This window comes from Lynx canadensis, chromosome B1 (assembly GCF_007474595.2).
Source record: "Lynx canadensis isolate LIC74 chromosome B1, mLynCan4.pri.v2, whole genome shotgun sequence".
In the NCBI taxonomy this organism is placed as follows: domain Eukaryota; kingdom Metazoa; phylum Chordata; class Mammalia; order Carnivora; family Felidae; genus Lynx; species Lynx canadensis.
The window spans coordinates 185,490,795-185,509,283 of record NC_044306.2 but is presented as its reverse complement, the minus strand read 5'-3'; the positions used below and the strand labels follow the sequence as shown (position 1 = coordinate 185,509,283).

Genomic DNA, 18,489 nt, shown 5'->3' with positions numbered 1-18,489 from the left:
TATAAAGCTTTCCTTCAGTGGTCTCTCTCTTGACTTAGGGCTTCTTAAAATGTTGCTGTGTAGTGCTATCTTTTTTTTCTTTTTGCAATTGCTTTATTTCACTTAGCATAATGCCCTCAAGTTCATCCATGTTGTAGCGTATGTCAGAATTTCCTTCCCTTTTTTTTTTTTTTGATGTAATTTATTGTCAAGTTGGCTAACGTACATTGTATACAGCGTGCTCTTGGTCTTGGGGGTAGATTCCCATGATTCATCACTTACATGCAACACCCAGTGCTCATCCCAACAAGTGCCCTCCTCAATGCCCATCACCCGTTTTCGCCTCTCCCCTGCCCCCCACCCCATCAACCCTCAGTTTGTTCTGTTCCGTGTAGTGCTATGCTAAGTTACAGTTTAAATAAATTTAAATTATTAGCGTCAATTTTACGGTTCATCCTTACGTTATGCAATGTCAGTTAGCTTCTAACTCACATGGGGGACTGCTGAAATTACACAACTCCTATTTTGTAGTACATACATGTATCGTTTGTCTTGCCACAACAGCAAGAATGATGCATAAAACTCATTTTTCCTGTCTCTTCTTGACAGATGCACATTCTGCCAATACCGTACCTTACTGATGAGTAAGGAGGCAGTGAAAAGAAGAGAGGTACGAGGGGCTGACCTTTCCTTCTATCTCATCACTCCAGCCTAAGTGGGCGAGTGACAGGCAAGTAACACGAGTGAAAAAGGTGGAGATGGGGTTCCTCAGTCCTTTCTTTTGCTGTGTTCGAAGAAAGTTCTGGTTTGAATGGGAAGCAGGTCCTCCTGAGGCTGTCAGTACCCGCCCCCCGGGGTACTCGGTTGCAGATATCACGCACCTGTAGTTGACATTGAGCCTTGCTGCCCTTAGGCTTGTTGTGGATCTACCAGAATTCTGTCTTCCTGGGGCACGGCCAATACTCTGTGTGAGTGGGGTGCGGGGGACCGTGGACACGTGTCCTGCCCATCCCGCTCACTCCCGGACTCCATTGCCCCATAGGACTTCGCTTACAAAATGAAGATTAAGATTTTCAGGACCCTGATGGCAGAGTATTTCCCTTCTCAGTGTGGGGTGCCATGTGACTGCATGCTCGCAAAGCTGGCCATGCTCACCACCCCATGCCAGTCACGGTGTTCAGAAAAAGTTGATTTAAATTAAGAAATGTGTGCAGAAGGACTATAAATTGGTAGCATCTCTCTAGGACAGCTGGAGCACGGGCAGAGAGCTGAGTTGGTGCTAGAGAGTGACAATAAATTCAGGGTTGGGATTGCTTGGGGAGCTGGGTCCCACTCCTGTCTACGTCATTTACTAGCTAAACTGTTAACATTCCTCAATGTCAATGTCCTCACTTGGACTATGGGGACGGTAACGCATGGCTTCTTAAGATGATTAAAACTAGGTAACGTATGTAAATATTTAGCCCACGGTTGGTTACTGTATTTGGTATATACAGTCATGCCTCCAACTATAAGGGACGTAACATGATAGCTGTACCAGATCCACTTCTGATGCTTGTGTGCATTTTCCTCCTCTGAGTATTTCCACAGTGAAATGCCAAGCCACAAAAGCTGTTATCGACCCAAGACACAGAGGCCAGAATGGGCCTTGGATTCATTATCAGGATGAGGTGGACAGGTGTCATATGACTCACTTCCAAATGGACCTGAGCCACTTGGAAGACTACACTAAGAGTCTGCAGCCAGGAGACAGGATGCAAAGAGCACTTAGCATTTCGGAAACCGTTTGCTGTTTCCTAAGGAGAGGCTCCCTTCCTAGTCCCAACCTAGGATGCAGAGACAAGCATCGTTTTAAAAAGGTTTTGACGTTATTTTTGTCTAAGGTTAAATATCCAATAGGTGTAGAGAGTTCACAAGTTGCCCTTGTCATTGGCTCCAGCCCTCCCCATATTCCTCCCGCCTGGTTTTCCAGAAACAACCTTTCCCACTCCTTGGACGCTCTCTTCTGGTATTTTGGTCCATAACCATCAGATGATTGTAATGGGTTTTCTTTATGTATCTATTCACCTGTTCTTTAGTAAATGAGGTTTATCTAACACTCCCCCACCACCACCTATTGTCAAAATCAGTAGTCAATATTCACATTATTACGATTAATATGATTTACAGTATTATGATGATGCAGAACATTATTTTCTTTCTTTAATTTCTTTCATCAGTGATGTCATAAATATTTTTTTCCCAATTGCTTCAAAGCGTGTGACAACCTTTTGGTTTCTTTCTTTATCTTTTTTTTTTTTTTCATTTTTTTTTTAACCCTTATCCTCTTGATCCAGTATAGAAGAGTGTTTTGTCTGCTTTTTGAATAGTTGTCTGTCATCTGTAGTTTGCCATGCTCCTTGGATGGAAACCCTGTTTTCTCAAGTTCATATTTTATTATTTTACTCTCTAGTTTGCGTGAATTACCCGACAAAGGGTACAAAGGAAATGAAATTTTTTTTTTTAATTTTTTTTTTCAACCTTTATTTATTTTTGGGACAGAGAGAGACAGAGCATGAACGGGGGAGGGGCAGAGAGAGAGGGAGACACAGAATCGGAAACAGGCTCCAGGCTCTGAGCCATCAGCCCAGAGCCCGACACGGGGCTCGAACTCACGGACCGTGAGATCGTGACCTGGCTGAAGTCAGACGCTTAACCAACTGCGCCACCCAGGCGCCCCAGGAAATGAAATTTTTGTGTCCATGCATGTATGGAAGTTTACTTTATCCTCACAGCCCAAGAAAGCCCATCCCAAATTACTGGGCTATAGTGTGAGCAAATAAAATGGTGGTCATTTATAAGGTGCTAAGTTTTGATGTTGTTTGTTACACAGCACTAGATAACTGATACAGAACCAACTGTTCAAAGCACAGCATTTTACTTAAGTCTAATGTTTTCTCCTGCATCACATTTCCTACCACCTGTCCTTCTGATCATCACTTCTTTGGCTTAATTCCTTGAGAGAATAAATCTCCTCTTGCCTAGAGTGGTTGGAGCAGATCTACAGGTCCGCCAGGGTGCATTATTTAATTTTTAGTTTCAGCTTAATGTCACTGGTGTGTCATATTAGCAGAAAAAATCATCCTCAGGTACGGGCTAATGTACGGCCTGTGAATAGAGTATAAATTACACCTGTCAGCTAGTAAAATTACGCCTTTGCATTTGGCTCAATTTAATTACATAAGCTCCAGAGGGGATCTGGGATCTGCTGGTGATATTGAGGTTGTAGTTTTACATTCTAAAGAAGGCTTGACTGAAGTCTTAGGGAGTCAGTAAATAATAAAATAACATGTTTTTATTTCCTTACAGAATTTGGCATCGATTGAAAAATTTGGAATCAATTGAAAAAGAAGACATAGAAGACTAACTAATGGAGGTGAAAATATCCATTTTATTACTAGGGAGGCTTTTATCTCTTCAGGGGTGGGAGAAAGCTTCTTAACATTCCACTATTGAATTAAACCAATTGCTTAGCCAATCACAGGCAGAATACTGCAGGCCTCCCCAATGCGGCAAAGAGAGCCCTGAGATTACTACCACAGCTGACCAAACTGAATGGGACCCTGTGTGTTCCAAAGCTGAGCATGGTCCATTTCTTCTCCCAGACTTACCCATCAGATAACTGGGAGGCCCAGATTGTGACTGCCATGGAGGTTCCAGGGCAGTTGAGGGTCCCCACTAACACCATAGATGCAGTTGGAAGGCCACCTTCCACAACTAACAGGGCTTGAGACCCCTAGATAGGTGTTTTCCTATGCATCACCTCATTGTCACTGGAGCCTTAAGAGACAGGAGTTATTTATGGACATTTAATGAAGCAGATTCAGAGAACTTAGCTGGTGGTTCAGGATGATAGGTTTGAATACAGACCCCAGTGTCCCATCTGATGAACCATGCTGCCTTGTGACTCACTGATCTACAGATTATAGGACAGGTTATAGTTATATTGGAGTTGAAGTATCAAGCCATTGTGGAATGAAGAAGCTTAGAGAGAGGAGGTGGGACAGTCTAGGAACAAGGAATAAAGGGTCTGGGACTCAAGTCTTATCCAATGCGATAAACATGTGCTGAATATGTGCCACTTTCTGTATCAACCTCCCGAGGCCAAACTCCCTCGTCCTCACAGGTGCCCTGGGTTTGGCTCCCCACCACCCAGTGAAGTATGTGTGGGACACAACCCAAATCAAAGCCAACAAGTCACTGCCCAAACATCCAGGGCCGAGGGAAAAAGAGCAACATGTTCTCACCACACGCCACTTCAGAACCAGGTGAGAACCTTGAGATTTACTGGTGGGGGCAGAAAGTCTCACTTTTCTTCCCTCTGAAGTTTTAGTCCCGAGTAGCCAATAGGGAAGCTTTACTCAGAGAACCGTTTGCACCCCTTGCCATGATCTTACCCGTGGCCTCCGCCGTTCTGTCTGGAAAGAGGGAAGCTTGTTCCTCCCTTGATCTTCCTAACACCCTCACTTTTGCTCCCCAAGATAAAAGGAAGATACTAAGAATCTAGGTGTGGTGGAAGGAAGACATCTTTTCGTTAAAAACAAACAAACAAAACAGCAGGAAGTTTGGGCAAAAGCAGGCTTAGTTGGTGACAGACCAGGCTGATGCTATGGAATGTTGGCTGTGACCGTGAGCTCCTGCTCCCCGCCACTTCAACCTGTTTCTGTCTCAACATCAATCCAACATGGGCATGCTGCCTCTCTTGCTCAGGTCTAGTGAGGAAGCGTCAACGAGCCCCTCAGAGAGTGAGACGGGAGCACTCGGCAACTGGGGACTTGGTCAGGTGCTACCTGACTTGTGTCTCAGAAAAAGTGGCAGTGGCAGCAGAGAAAAAGGCTGCATTTGAGAAACAACTCCACTCCACTCTGACAGCCAGTTGAATGATGTCCAAGATGGCTCCTTCACATAGCTGCCGGCTGGGAGCTCAGCTGGAGCTGTCGACCAGGCGCCTTGGTTCTCTTTCATGTGGCCGCTCCATGCAGTTTAGGCTTCACAGGGCATGGCGACTGGATTAAAAAAGGGAGTGTACCAAGAGTGAGAAAGAGGCTGCTAGGCTCTTGAAGCTTAGCTTCAGAAGTTACACAGCATCACGTTTGCCGCGTTCCATTGGTCAAAGCAAGGGTAGTCCCAATTAAGGGGGGACGAATAGACTCCGCCAGTCCACAGGAAGAATGGCAGAGAATTTGTAGCCATCTTTAACAACCACACTAAATTTGTGACTTAAAGTGACCCTAAGGCTTTTTTTTTTTTCACCTGAGAGTGACTAGAAAAATTCTGAGTTTTTATGAGGAAGCAAAGAACTTCCCATTGAAAAACTTTAATAGACCAGAGAGAAGGGGCGCCTGGGCGGCTCAGTCGGTTAAGCTTCTAACTTCGGCTCAGGTCATGATCTCACGGTTCGTGGGTTTGAGCCCCGCATCGGGCTCTGTGCTGACAGCTCAGAGCCTGGAGCCTGCTTCGGATTCTGTGTCTCTCTCTGTCTCTCTACCCCTCCCCCGCTCGTGCTCTGTCTCTCTCTGTCTCGAAAATAAACATTAAAAAGCCATTTTAAAAATACTTACATGGTGACAAATGTTAACAGATTTATAGTGATCATAGTTTCACAATACATACATTAGCAAATCATTAAGTTGTATACCTGAAGCTAATATAATGTTATGTTAGTTATATCTCAATAAAATTAAAAAAAACATACCCAAATACCATTATCACATGTAAAAAAAAAATTAACAAGAATTCCTTAAAAGTAGTTGGACATTTTAATACATTTTTATTGGACAGGTCTAGCAGGCAGAAATGAATGAAGATATAAAACTGCATTGCCCAGTATCGCAGAGATGTAACTCTGTGTGGCTGCTGAGTATTTGAAATGTGGCTAGTGGAACTGGGAAACTGAATTTTTAATTGGATTTAATTTTACTTAATTTTAATGTAACTTTTAAAAATGATACTTGATTCACTATTGGCAAATTTTTAAGGATGTTGAGAACAACACAAGTATGTGAATCTATTTTTTCAACTGTAAATTTTATGGAATCTAAATATAGATCAAGTGTTCCTGATGACAGCTTAGCATCTGAATTGAGATGTGCTGTAAATATAAAAGGTACATTGACTTGAAGACTGAGTCGAGAAAAATATAAAATATTTCATTAAGATACTTTATATTGACTACATGTTGAAATGATAAATTTTGGATATAGGGAGCTACACAAATATGCTAATTAAAATTAATTTCACCTATTTCTTTTTACTTTTGAACACGGCTGCTAGAAAAATTTTTTTTTTTTCAACGTTTATTTATTTTTTGGGGGACAGAGAGAGACAGAGCATGAACGGGGGAGGGGCAGAGAGAGAGGGAGACACAGAATCGGAAACAAGCTCCAGGCTCTGAGCCATCAGCCCAGAGCCTGACGCGGGGCTCGAACTCCCGGACCGCGAGATAGTGACCTGGCTGAAGTCGGACGCTTAACCGACTGCGCCACCCAGGTGCCCCGAAAATTTTAAATCCCATATGTTTTCTACAGTATATTTCTATTGAATAGCATTGGGATAGAAAGTCTGAATGATATAATCAATAAAGTCAATTTAATAGATTAATATTGTATTCCCTTTTTCTACAAACATAACACTTTTCTAGGACTTATAGGTCACTTTGAAAATGATTCTATATTGTTCAACAAAGAAAATTTCAATAAATTCCCCAAAGCACAAATTATTCAGAGCACTCTCTAATTTAATAACACAACTATAATCAACAAAAAGACTCAGCCCTATGAAAATAACAGAAAAAAAAATGTTTTCATTGCAAAGTAGAAGTAAACAGTCTTAGATTTTTATTTATTATTATTATTATTTTTTATTTTTGAGAGAGAGAGAAAGACAGAGCACGAGTGGGAAAGGGGCAGAGAGGGAGACACAGGATCTGAAGCAGGCTCCAGGCTCTGAGCTATCAGCACAGAGCCTGACGCAGGGCTCGAACTCACGGAGTGTGAGATCATGACCTGAGCCAAAGTTGGCGCTCAACCGACTGAGCCACCCAGGTGCCCCAACAGTCTTAGATTTTTTAAAAACAATAAAATAATGTTTTGCTAATATAATAAAGAAAAAATGTGAAAAAAACACAAACATCCAGTATTAGATACATAAAAAAACAGCCCACATTCACTGAATATTTCCATGTTCTAGCTATTATGCTAAGCACCTTACCTGCCCTCCTTCACCTCCCTGTTTCCTTGTGAGGTACAAAGTTCTATTATCTCTGTTTTTCATTTCTCCGTGTCAGGAGCCAACAACTTATCTAAGGAAGCTCCTCATAGGGAAAATGGAGATTTGAACCCAGGTCCACTGGACCTTAGGTCCTGCCATTTTAAATTTCTCCATTTGTACTGAGTAGTGGAGAAAATTACAGATACAAAAATTTTTAAATTCTGTGTGCAACTCAGCAACACATTTGAAAATCCTTACAAAAAGTATGATTCTCCAGTAAAATGTAAATTACCAAACTTGAATCAAGAAATGGATAATAGGGGCGCCTGGGTGGCGCAGTCGGTTAAGCGTCCGACTTCAGCCAGGTCACGATCTCGCGGTCCGTGAGTTCGAGCCCCGCGTCGGGCTCTGGGCTGATGGCTCAGAGCCTGGAGCCTGTTTCTGATTCTGTGTCTCCCTCTCTCTCTGCCCCTCCCCCGTTCATGCTCTGTCTCTCTCTGTCCCAAAAATAAATAAAAACGTTGAAAAAAAAATTAAAAAAAAAAAAGAAATGGATAATAATTTTTTTATTTTTTTTAAGAAATGGATAATAATCTAAACAATCCAATAACATGAAGGAAAAGTTGATTGCCTTCACAAAAATGCTGGGCTGTGATTACAAGAGAAAACTCTTTTAAAAAAAGACTTTCAAAGAATAGACAATTCTCATGATAAAGAGCTTATTCTAGGACAAGGAACCGGCCACTATGGATATGTGTCACAATTCAGTTTATAAGGCTTACAGAAACAAAGTTTAAAAAAAAAAAGTATAGATGCCTTTTACTTATGTCTATTAAAACAAAAATGTTAAACAAAAATTCCAGTAAATAAGCCCAGTAGTAAATGAAGTATCGAGTGATGTTACATCAGAAATATAAGGAAGGTTTTATATGAAAAATCTACTCATAAAATTCACATCACTGTCTTCTTGAAAGACACTGTTGAAAACTTTGATAAATTTCAATGTCCATTTCTGATTTATTTTCGAATAGTAAACTTTGATTTTAAAAAATATGCTTTCTTGGGAATGCAAGCTGGTGCAGCCACTCTGGAAAGCAGTATGGAGGTTCCTCAAAAAACTAAAAATAGAACTACCCTACGACCCAGCAATTGCACTACTAGGCATTTATCCAAGCGATACAGGTGTGCTGTTTCGAAGGGACACATGCACCCCCATGTTTATAGCAGCACTATCAACAATAGCCAAAGTATGGAAAGAGCCCAAATGTCCATTGATGGATGAATGGATAAAGATGATGTGGTATATATATATACAATGGAGTATTACTTGGCAATCAAAAAGAATGAAATCTGGCCATTTGCAACTATGTGGATGGAACTGGAGGGTATTATGCTAAGTGAAATTAGTCAGTCAGAGAAAAACAAAAATCATATGACTTCACTCATATGAGGACTTTAAGAAACAAAACAGATAAACATAAGGGAAGGGAAACAAAAATAATACAAAAACAGGGCAGGGGGCAAAACAGAGGAGACTCATAAATATGGAGAACAAACTGAAGGTTACTGGAGGGGTTGTGGGAGGGGGGATGAGCTAAATGGGTAAGGGGCATTAAGGAATCTACTCCTGAAATCATTATTGCACTATATGCTAACTAATTTGGATGTAAGTTAAAAAGAAAAGAAAAAGAAAACCTAAAATGGTCAGAAAATTAAAAAAAAAATAAATTAAAACAATGTGCTTTCTTTTTCATGGTAAAAACTCTGTCTCAACACCCAACATCTGACTGGTATAAACGAGAGTCGACATCATACTTAAAAGTGATACAGTAAAGTCACTCCCATTAAAATCAGGAGAAAGACAGATTCAAGTTACTGCCACAATTATTTACCATTATTCCAGAAGTTTTAGCCATTCCTAAATAATGCAAGAGGAAAAAATTCCCATTTACAATAGTACCAACGTTCTTAGCTATCCAGGAATAAACCTAGGAAGAAATGTGAAAAGAGAAGGAATCAAAATTAATGTTTATTTATTTTTGAGAGAGAGAGAGAGAGAGAGAGGTAGAGAGAGAGCGCACCTGAGCATGGGAGGGACAGAGAGATTAGGAGACACAGAATCCAATGCAGACTCCAGGCTCTGAGCTGTCAGCACAGAGCCCAAGGCGGGCTGGAACCCACGCACTGCGAGATCATGACCTGACCTGGAGTTTGTCACCTAATCGGCTGAGCCACCCAGGTGCCCCAGGAATCAAAATTATATACACCATATAATCTTTACTAAATTTTAATAGAGACAGTGAGCAACTTTTTAAATAGTCTCTTAAACTTTCGATTTAGCATCAGCTAAATTTTACAATCAGGAAAAGGTAAATAACAAAGATAAAAGTTCCTAGAGAGAGAGAGAGAGCGCGGGCCCGAGAAGGAACTGTGGGAAGTTTGTGGTGTCGGGAGGGGAATGTTGGGAAAGGAATGACTTGAAACCAAGGTGCACACCCTCCTCTTTCAAGGACTTCTTAGGAAATCCTACTTCCTGGAATATGTCTCTGTTCATCCAGAGATGAATGTGACTGTCTCTCGGTATATTGCAGATCAAATTCCTCAGTGAGTCAGGCTGAAACCTGCCGGCAATTAGACGGCTATAAAAGCAGAGGACAGCATGTGGCGTGATAACATTTTCCCAACTGGGTGAAGTCCTCAGTCCCAGAAAGCATGACGATGGGCTTCTGGGCCCTAAGCCTTCTCATGGCTTAGTGAGACCTGGTCCCAGCCCAGGGCAAGAATGAGTCTCTTCTGGCCAACTTTATTTTTTACTTCTGGTTTCCTAGTGTCAATTTGGAGAGAGGGAAAAAGAGATTGTGTGTGTGTGTGTGTGTGTGTGTGTGTGCGTGTGTGCGTGTGTGCGTGTTTGCGTGTGAGTGTATACAAAAAGTCACTACATTTTCCAGACATTTCCTTTAAAATTCACCCTCTTTTGGGGGAGGGAGCCAAGATGGCGGAACAGCATGGAAGGTTATTTTGGGTCTCACTTCCACGAAATAAAATTCACCCTCTGTCTAGGGTAACAGGAACTCTCGCTCACTCCCGTTAACTTCTTCTTTCTTTTTTTTTAATGTTTATTTATTTTCAGAGAGAGAAAGAAAGAGTGCAAGTGGGGGAGGGGCAAAGAGAGAGAGGGAGAAAGAGAATCCCAAGCAGGCTCTGCACTGTCAGTGCACAGCCCGATGCAGGGCTTAAACTCACGAACTATGAGATCGTACCCTGAGCTGAAATCAAGAGTAGGACGCTTCACTGACTGAGCCACCTAGGCACCCCGCTCCTGTTAACTTCCGAGGGTCTCTTGGAGCGCTTGCACCTTCTGGTCGTGATGGGTCGTCCTTGTCTTTCCCTGAACTGCACCTTCTGTCTCCTATCCAAAGCTCCTGGTCAGCGCATCGCTGCTTACTTATTTGGTGCCACCTTACCCTTTCATTTATGTCTCCAAAGCACCAAGACCAGCTGTTTAAGGTCCCAGGCTTTCCTGAAAATGTGAAAATGCCATTGGGTGGACAGTGAAAGAAGAAAAACTTTAATCTCAATTCCGTCCCTGAACCACATGGGATCACCTGGAGGGCCTTCTGGTCCGGCTTTCTCCTTGGCTTACGCCCCTGGGGCTCAGCCAGCTCCTTCCTCGCAGATCTCAGTCTCCATTCATCTCTCCTTCCCCCTAAACCCAGGGACCTCCAACTCCCTCTGCCCCCGGTGTCCACAGAGGAAGCCCCCAATCAATGAACACCTTAGCAAGCCAAGGCGGGCACGCTCGACCTCCGCTGGGCAGAATGGTGCAGCTCTTTTTTCAACATTGCAGTGTCCAGGCTAGGCCTTGGCATAAACATAATGTTCTTCTCCCCAGAAAGTGGTCCCCTGCAGTCCCCTATTTCTTGGATGACTTCTGTGGGTTGCTTACTGCAGGAATGTCTTCAACTCTGCAGGACCAGTCCAAAGAATAGCGCCAGACCCCATCCCCGTAATGACAATTCAGTGGGGTGAAGTCCTGGAATCTGCATGTTTAGAAAATCCCCCAAGTAACTCTGATGCAGATGATCCTCAAATCATATTTATAAGACCTCTGCCGGGGGGGCCTGGGGGGCTCAGTCAGTTAAGAGTCCGACTCTTGATTTCGGCTCAGGTCGCGATCTCACAGTCTGTGCGTTCAAGCCCCGCGTCGTGCTCTGTGCTGACAGTGCAGAGCCTGCTTGGGATTCTCTCCCTCCCTCCCTCTCTCTCTCTCTCTGCCTCTCCCCTGCTTGTACTCTCTCTCTCTCTCAAAATAAATAAGTAAACTTAAAAAAAAAGTTTATAAGATCTCTGCCCCCAGCAAAGTGCAAAAATAAAGACTCTTTAAACACAACTTGCCAGACCTTCTCATCTTCCTTCCTTCACTCCCTCCCTTCCCTCCTCTCCTCTTCCTCCTCCTCCTTCCGTTGTCTACACACACCAATGTTAGTCATTTCTGGGTGAAAAGAAATATAGATAAAGAAAATTATATGCAATTATATATGCTATATATTTATTTCTATTATGTATTTATAATTATATAGTCACATATAAGAATTTGTTAACATGATAAAATACGTGTATATTTATCCCTCCATCTAATTTTTGACCTTAAATTTACATTGTTTGGTCACAAGTAAGAAAATGCAATAAACAAAAGGAAACCTCAAATGACCCCCAGGAAGTGTGTCAACTGGGAAACTGAATTTGCCCCAGGAGCGTCCCCTTGCTCAAGCACAAGGCTTCGTCTCTTAATATCTTACCTAAGTCCCAAGTGACTGTCAATGCTGACCGAGGACAGGAAGTTCTTATGACTCTGGTCTGCTGAGCTCTGAGCTTGGAAAGGGGAAAAAGTGCTCAAGGCGAGAGGTCACCTGCCTCGGATGTGCAGGGTAGGACCTAGATCATTTTTTTCCTCTTTCCCTCTCCACCTCCCACCTTCTTGCCCCGCTGGGCGTCTGGGGCCTCTGTGGCACCCTGGTGAGTGTGGTCCCTCTCCGATGCTCCAGCTTGAAGGCGTGACTCTGATCATGGTGCCCTCACCTGGGAAGCAGGAAAGGGGGCTAATAAACCTTTCTTCACAGGAGCGTTGGGAGAAGTGAATGAAAATGCTGTATCTTGCAAACCATATGCCAGTCGTTCAGGCAGTCATTTCTTCCTTCCACAGAACCTTAGGAAATTCTGCTGCGTCGGGAGGCGCCTTGGGCACCCGATGCGCGGACGACAGATGTGTGTTCCTACTTCCAAGAAGCTTCAACCATCCAGAGAGGGAGACGAAGTCAGCGCAGAAGCTTTGCTAGGGCAGGAGCCAGTCCAGACGGAGAGCTAACCCTGTCCCCTCCTTCAGGGCTCTGTGACCAGAGGCAAGTTATTTAACCTTGGTGACCCACGGCCTTCTATCTCAGGAATGGGAAGATGCCATTTTCACAGGGTTGTTGTAAGGATTCAATGAGATTTCCCCAAACCTCAGGTATTGGCATCTCCCCTTTAAAATGTTTGCTTCATCTCCCCGCAACGTGGGCAATCAGTTCATTCACATTGCCACCCACTTTCGCTTCCTCCTAAGTGGCAATATCTGTGAAATCTCGGGTTTGGTGTGTGAGTCCTATTTTTTGGTTTCCTAATGGACACTAAAGCAAATGCACATGGCCACAGGCACATGAAAAGATGCTCTACGTCGCTCCTCATCAGGGAAATACAAATCAAAACCACACTCAGATATCACCTCATGCCAGATTGGCCAAAATGAACAAATCAGGAGACTATAGATGCTGGTGAGGATGTGGAGAAACGGGAACCCTCTGGCACTGCTGGTGGGAATGCAAACTGGTGCAGCCGCTCTGGAAAGCAGCGTGGAGGTTCCTCAAAAAATTAAAAATAGACCTACCCTAGGACCCAGCAAGAGCACTGGTAGGAATTTACCCAAGGGATACAGGAGTGCTGATGCATAGGGGCACTTGTACCCCAGTGTTTATAGCAGCACTTTCAACAATAGCCAAATTGTGGAAAGAGCCTAAATGTCCATCAACTGATGAATGGATAAAGAAATTGTGGTTTATATACACAAGGGAACACTACGTGGCAATGAGAAAGAATGAAATATGGCCGTTTGTAGCAACATGGATGGAACTGGAGAGTGTTATGCTAAGTGAAATAAGCCATACAGAGAAAGACAGATACCATATGTTTTCACTCTTATGTGGATCCTGAGAAATTTAACAGAAGACCATGGGGGAGGGGAAGGAAAAAAAAAGTTAGAGAGGGAGGGACCCAAAGCATAAGAGACTCCTAAAAACTGAGAACAAACTGAGGGTTGATGGGGGTGGGAGGGAGGGGAGGGGAGGGTGGGTGATGGGTATTGAGGAGGGCACCTGTTGGGATGAGCACTGGGTGTTGTATGGAAACCAATTGGACAATAAATTTCACATTAAAAAAAAAAAGTAAAAAAAAAAAGTAAAAACAAAAAAAGCAAATGCACAGCTGTTAACATTTTTAAAGTTCCTGTGGGTCAGAAACATTTCCTGTGCCCCCAGGGATACAAATACTACACTTAGGACAATATTGAGCTTCATAATTAAAGCCCCTAGCACGTTGCTTGGTGCGCAGTAAGGCTTAAACGCACACAATTCTGTGGATTCTGAGGAGGTGAGAGGACCCCGTGTCTTGGAGGTGGGGCGTGGGGGAGAGAACAGGGTGATATCTGAAATAGCACTAAAGGCTGAGCCCTCCGCCACCAGACACAGACAGCAAGAGAGGGCTTGAGGAAAGGGGGAGGGGGAAAGGGAGGTGCTTTCCAGGAAAAGGGAACAAAGGCCAGGATCAGAATGGGACCTTAGAACTTCAAGGAATTGCTGCTGGCCTGCTGTAAAAGATGAGCCTGGAGAGATAGATAAGGCAGGTCAGATAAAGATATAGGAGGACGTGCATGCTCTCTGAGGAGTTTGGACTCGATCCCGATGGCTATAAGGAAACTTGCTGAGAAGTCACGCGTTCCCATTTCCAGCCCAAGAAGATCTCCAAGAATGTTCAGGGTGGCTCAGCGCAGGGGCCTCCACAGGCTGGGTGCACCAAGGTTGCCTGATAAATCTGCAAAAATACCTCTCACCCTCCCATGCCTTCATTCACTCATGGGCGCTTTCAAACAATGCAGCCCATATGGCAGCTATTAGTTTATTTCGGCAGAAATGAGCACTTTGTTTCCGCTATCAGCTTCTACTGTCCTGAAAAGCTATGGCTGTCAGTGGTCCTTCACTTACCTGGTGGTGAAAGCCAGGAAACCGGGAGCTGTCTGCAATTAACCCTTTCTCCATGCACCCTCCACAACCAGGGGCGACAGGCCTGTCAGTTTCCCCTTTCCAATACTGATCAAATCTCGTCCCTTCTCGGCTCCCTCTGTCCTTGCAGTTCAAACTGTTTGCATCTCTGGCCTCAGGGCTCTGGTGTGAGCGCCGCACGGGTCTCCCCACTGGTCACACCTGGATTCTTAAATGTAGGTAATCTACAGGGTCCCAAGCAAATCCTTTACTCTAAGTCCTTATTTCCTCCTCCGGAGATAACGCATTCAGACATCTGCCTCAAGGGGTTGTAGCCGAGATTACGTGAGATACTGAGTGAAGCATTTTGCTTTACTGCACGGCGCATGGTAGAAATTCAATAAGGGTTTGGTATTATTACAACCGTCTCTTGACCTCCCTTCTGTAATCTACGACTGCCTAAGATACCCAAACTCTATAAATGAATAAATGGGCCTGGTATTAGTCATCGGCCTCTTGGAGAGAGTCCGTGGGAGTCTGTCCTCTGAGTGCAAAGATCTGTCATCAACCCTGAGTCGACACAGGCTGGCTAACACACAGCCTTTCAGGATTAAAATGTGGATCTGTACTTTTCCCACCCCCAGCTCAAGCTTCCAGCAAGGGAGAACTCCCCCTCTTTCACTTCTTGGTTAGCCCTGGCCCTAAACTACTAAAATATGTGCTGATGAGCTGTGGTCATTCTCCATGTCCTGAGCAGCTATAGATTGCCGACTACCCAGGCAACCGTGGATCCACTGAGTGGGATATTGGGGTTTGGGAAGGTGGCAGAGGGCAGGGATAAGGCATTATCCTATCAGGGCGTGATTGGGGCAGACACCTCTGACACGAAACCCTCACATCCAGCATGAGTAGAAGCTTCTCTTACAGTGCTGGATGATGGAGTGGGTATGGAGTGGGAGTGGGGTGGAGGAAGAGGGCAGAGAGAGGTCTCAGATTTCCCATGCATCTTTCCTGGCCAGTATTTTAGAACTCCTTTCAAATCAGCGGGTTAATGTAGCACAGCGAGGCCACATCAGGCTGGTCCCAGACTGGTGCTTGGGATTAATGTATCATGAAAGAAATCAAGAATGTGGCCAGAGACCAATTAGAAAGTCAGTGGTGGTGGGGATAATAGTCGGCAGGGATTTCACACCCCAAGGACTTTCTATCTGCCCTGAGGCTCTTCTTCTCCCTCCCCCCACCAACTGACCAACAACTTTTACCTCTCACCCTTGTCCCTCTCAAGAGCTTGGCCCAGAGAGTGACTTTGCAGAAGGAAAGCTACGCGGTAGACTAGGAGCTTATGAGCTTGGGGGAAATGCTAGACTGGGTTTGAATTCTGGATTTACCACTGATCATCTATGAGGTATTGGTCAAGTCACTTAACCTCTTTGAATCTCAGTTTCCCCAGCTGCAACATGGGGACCATGTTGACGTATCCAGAAGATGCAAGGATAAATGTGTTAGTGTTTGCAAAGCGCCTGACGGTAGATTCCACTGATACTTGTTACACTCAAGTTAATTCTGTCTCACTTTTTTTTTTTCAAATGAGTCACAGCTTATTTATTTATTTTTTGTTTATAAAGCAAATATTCAGTTTATTCATCTGGGTATGAATAAGAGGCAAAGTGTTTCACATCACAGATTTCACTTCCAACTCCTTGGAATGTTCATTTCTTTGGCTAAAAGGAGAGAGTAGACACGAGAGGCAGGCAATGTTTGGCAACTGAAATAAGGATGGGAGGGGACAATGCTAACGTCATCCTCTCAGGAATGGGCATAAGGGGACTGTTAGTCACAAGCTATTTTCTAGAACTGTTAGCTGGAAACAAAGTCGCACCCCTCCTGGGGCTCAGTCATCCCTACCACACAGGGACAGCAGCACTTTCTGGTAGTTGCCCTTTGTGTCTTGCTGGTTGCAGTAGTACAGGGACTTGCCATACTTCTTGAAACAGGACCTGATTTTCAACACCGTCCACTTCACTTCGAGAGACCATGATTCCAGTCAGGACTCTCTCACGAGTTCCCTTGCCCTTCATGGAGTCGTATAGTCGGTCAGCAAAATAGAGGGGCTTGTTCTGAATACGCTGGACCAGGTTCAGAAAAGCAGTTTCCAGGTTTCTCCTTTGACCTCCTTCTTGAGGCTCTCCAATGTGTCATAAGGCTGTAGCTCCTGTACCTGTCAAATACTTTCTGGAGAGGACACACTCTGCTCCGTCATGACACTGATCCACTCGGGTACATCAGTTCCTTTCCTCTTCACTCCAGCATCATAGCGATCCTGGGCATCTTGGTCAATCAGTTCATAGTCAATGACAGAGCCATCCTCTGCTCTTCTTCCTTTTGCAAGGGCAACCATCAGCTTGCGGAAGTCACCAGATGTGTCAGAAATGATGTCCTTCTCCAGATCAGTCTTGCACATTTCCTTGTAGACTTTGCTAATTTCTTGAAGCTCTTGGTTGGTCCTTGAGCAGATGATCTCAATAAAGGAGGCCTCCTCAGTCCCCAGCCCCTACGTGGAGGCTTTCACGTCAGAAGCATCATACTCAGCAGGTGTTTTCAATAGGCCTCAAATCATGGTCTCCAGGTGGCCAGACAAGGCTGACTTCAGTGCAAATGCAAGTTTCTTTTTTGGTCCTTCTCTGGTAGGTGAAGGTAGTATCCTATCTCTGTTAACTGCTGCAGCTGGTCAAAATGTTGACAATGGTGATCTCATCCACACCTTTGGTCTTGACGGCCATTTCAATCTTCAGAGCATCACAGCATCAAAACTGGTGTTCACTTTGACCAACCTGTATGCACTTGAGAGCGTGGAATGATCACCGTCAAAGCTGAGCTTGCAGCGAATTTCATGAACAGCATTTTGAAAGAAGCTGGGTTGGGCACCAAGACCTGTGAGTGTCTTCAGCTGTGGAGTCCATAGTTTATTTTTTGTCATCTTAATAGGAATGAAGGAGAAAGTGGCTTGTGTTAGGACTTTTTGAGGAAGCTTTCTAGTGGGTTCTTGGGCAAGAATTAATAATAATGGTGATGGAAAACATACATGGAGCATTCACTGTGTGCATGGACCTGTTCTAAGTTCTTTGCATGGACTACCTCATCTACTTACCCACCAGCCCCTGTGAGTTAGAGACTACTGTCATCCTTACCTTACAAACGAGAAGAGGTGCCCACCTCCTCTAGAGAGTGTGCTCTTTATTCCTGCTGGATTGTTCCTTTGTCCATTAAAGAATGGCTTTGGTCTTCTCGTGATTTTTTAAAAATAATTCATTCAGGTGAAATTCCTATCACATAAAATCAACCATTTTAAAGTGAACAATTCAGTGGCATTTAGTACCTGCCTCGATCTAGTTCCAGAACATTGCCACAACTTTAAAGTCAAACCTCTTACCCATTAAGCAGTTTCTTCTTGTTACACCTTCCAATCCCTGGCGACTGCCTATCTATGTCTTCTCTCCATGGATTTTTCCATTCTGAATAGTTCATGTAAATGGAATCATAAAATATGTGACTTTTTGTTGCTGGCTTTTTTCACTTAGTATCACGTTTTCAAGGTTCATCCACATTGTGATATGTACCACTACCTTCTTATGACTGAATAACCCTCCATTGTATGTACATACCACAAATTGTTTACCCTTTCCTCCGCCAATGGAGATTTGGGCTGTTTCTACCTCTTGGTTATTGTAAGCGAATGCTTGACTGAAATAAGACCTCCTTCTGATTTGAGATAGTCAATGAATGTGAAATTGTAAATAAAACCACTAAGGAAGGACTCCATATTTATAATGTATATGCCACACCAGATCTCCTGTGGAATTTAGAAGGAAATAGGATTCATGTTTCCTAAGTATTTTCTGTATGCTAGTGCACTCAGGCGCACAACCTTTGCCTTCTCATTTAATCCTTGCGATAGCCTATGAAGTAGCTATTC

General features: G+C 43.8%; 1 long non-coding RNA gene and 1 pseudogene across 1 annotated transcript; one reads left to right on the top strand and one right to left on the bottom strand.

Annotated features, from left to right (window-relative positions):
* Positions 1-318: 318 nt before the first annotated feature.
* LOC115512755 lies at positions 319-12,965 on the top strand. Its single transcript, XR_003968478.1, has 3 exons — positions 319-1,838; positions 3,328-4,286; positions 12,431-12,965. It is a non-coding gene; the product is annotated as an uncharacterized LOC115512755 (long non-coding RNA).
* Positions 12,966-16,114: 3,149 nt separating this feature from the next.
* On the bottom strand, positions 16,115-17,820 carry LOC115512754 (annotated as a pseudogene).
* Between the last annotated feature and the right edge of the window lie 669 nt (positions 17,821-18,489).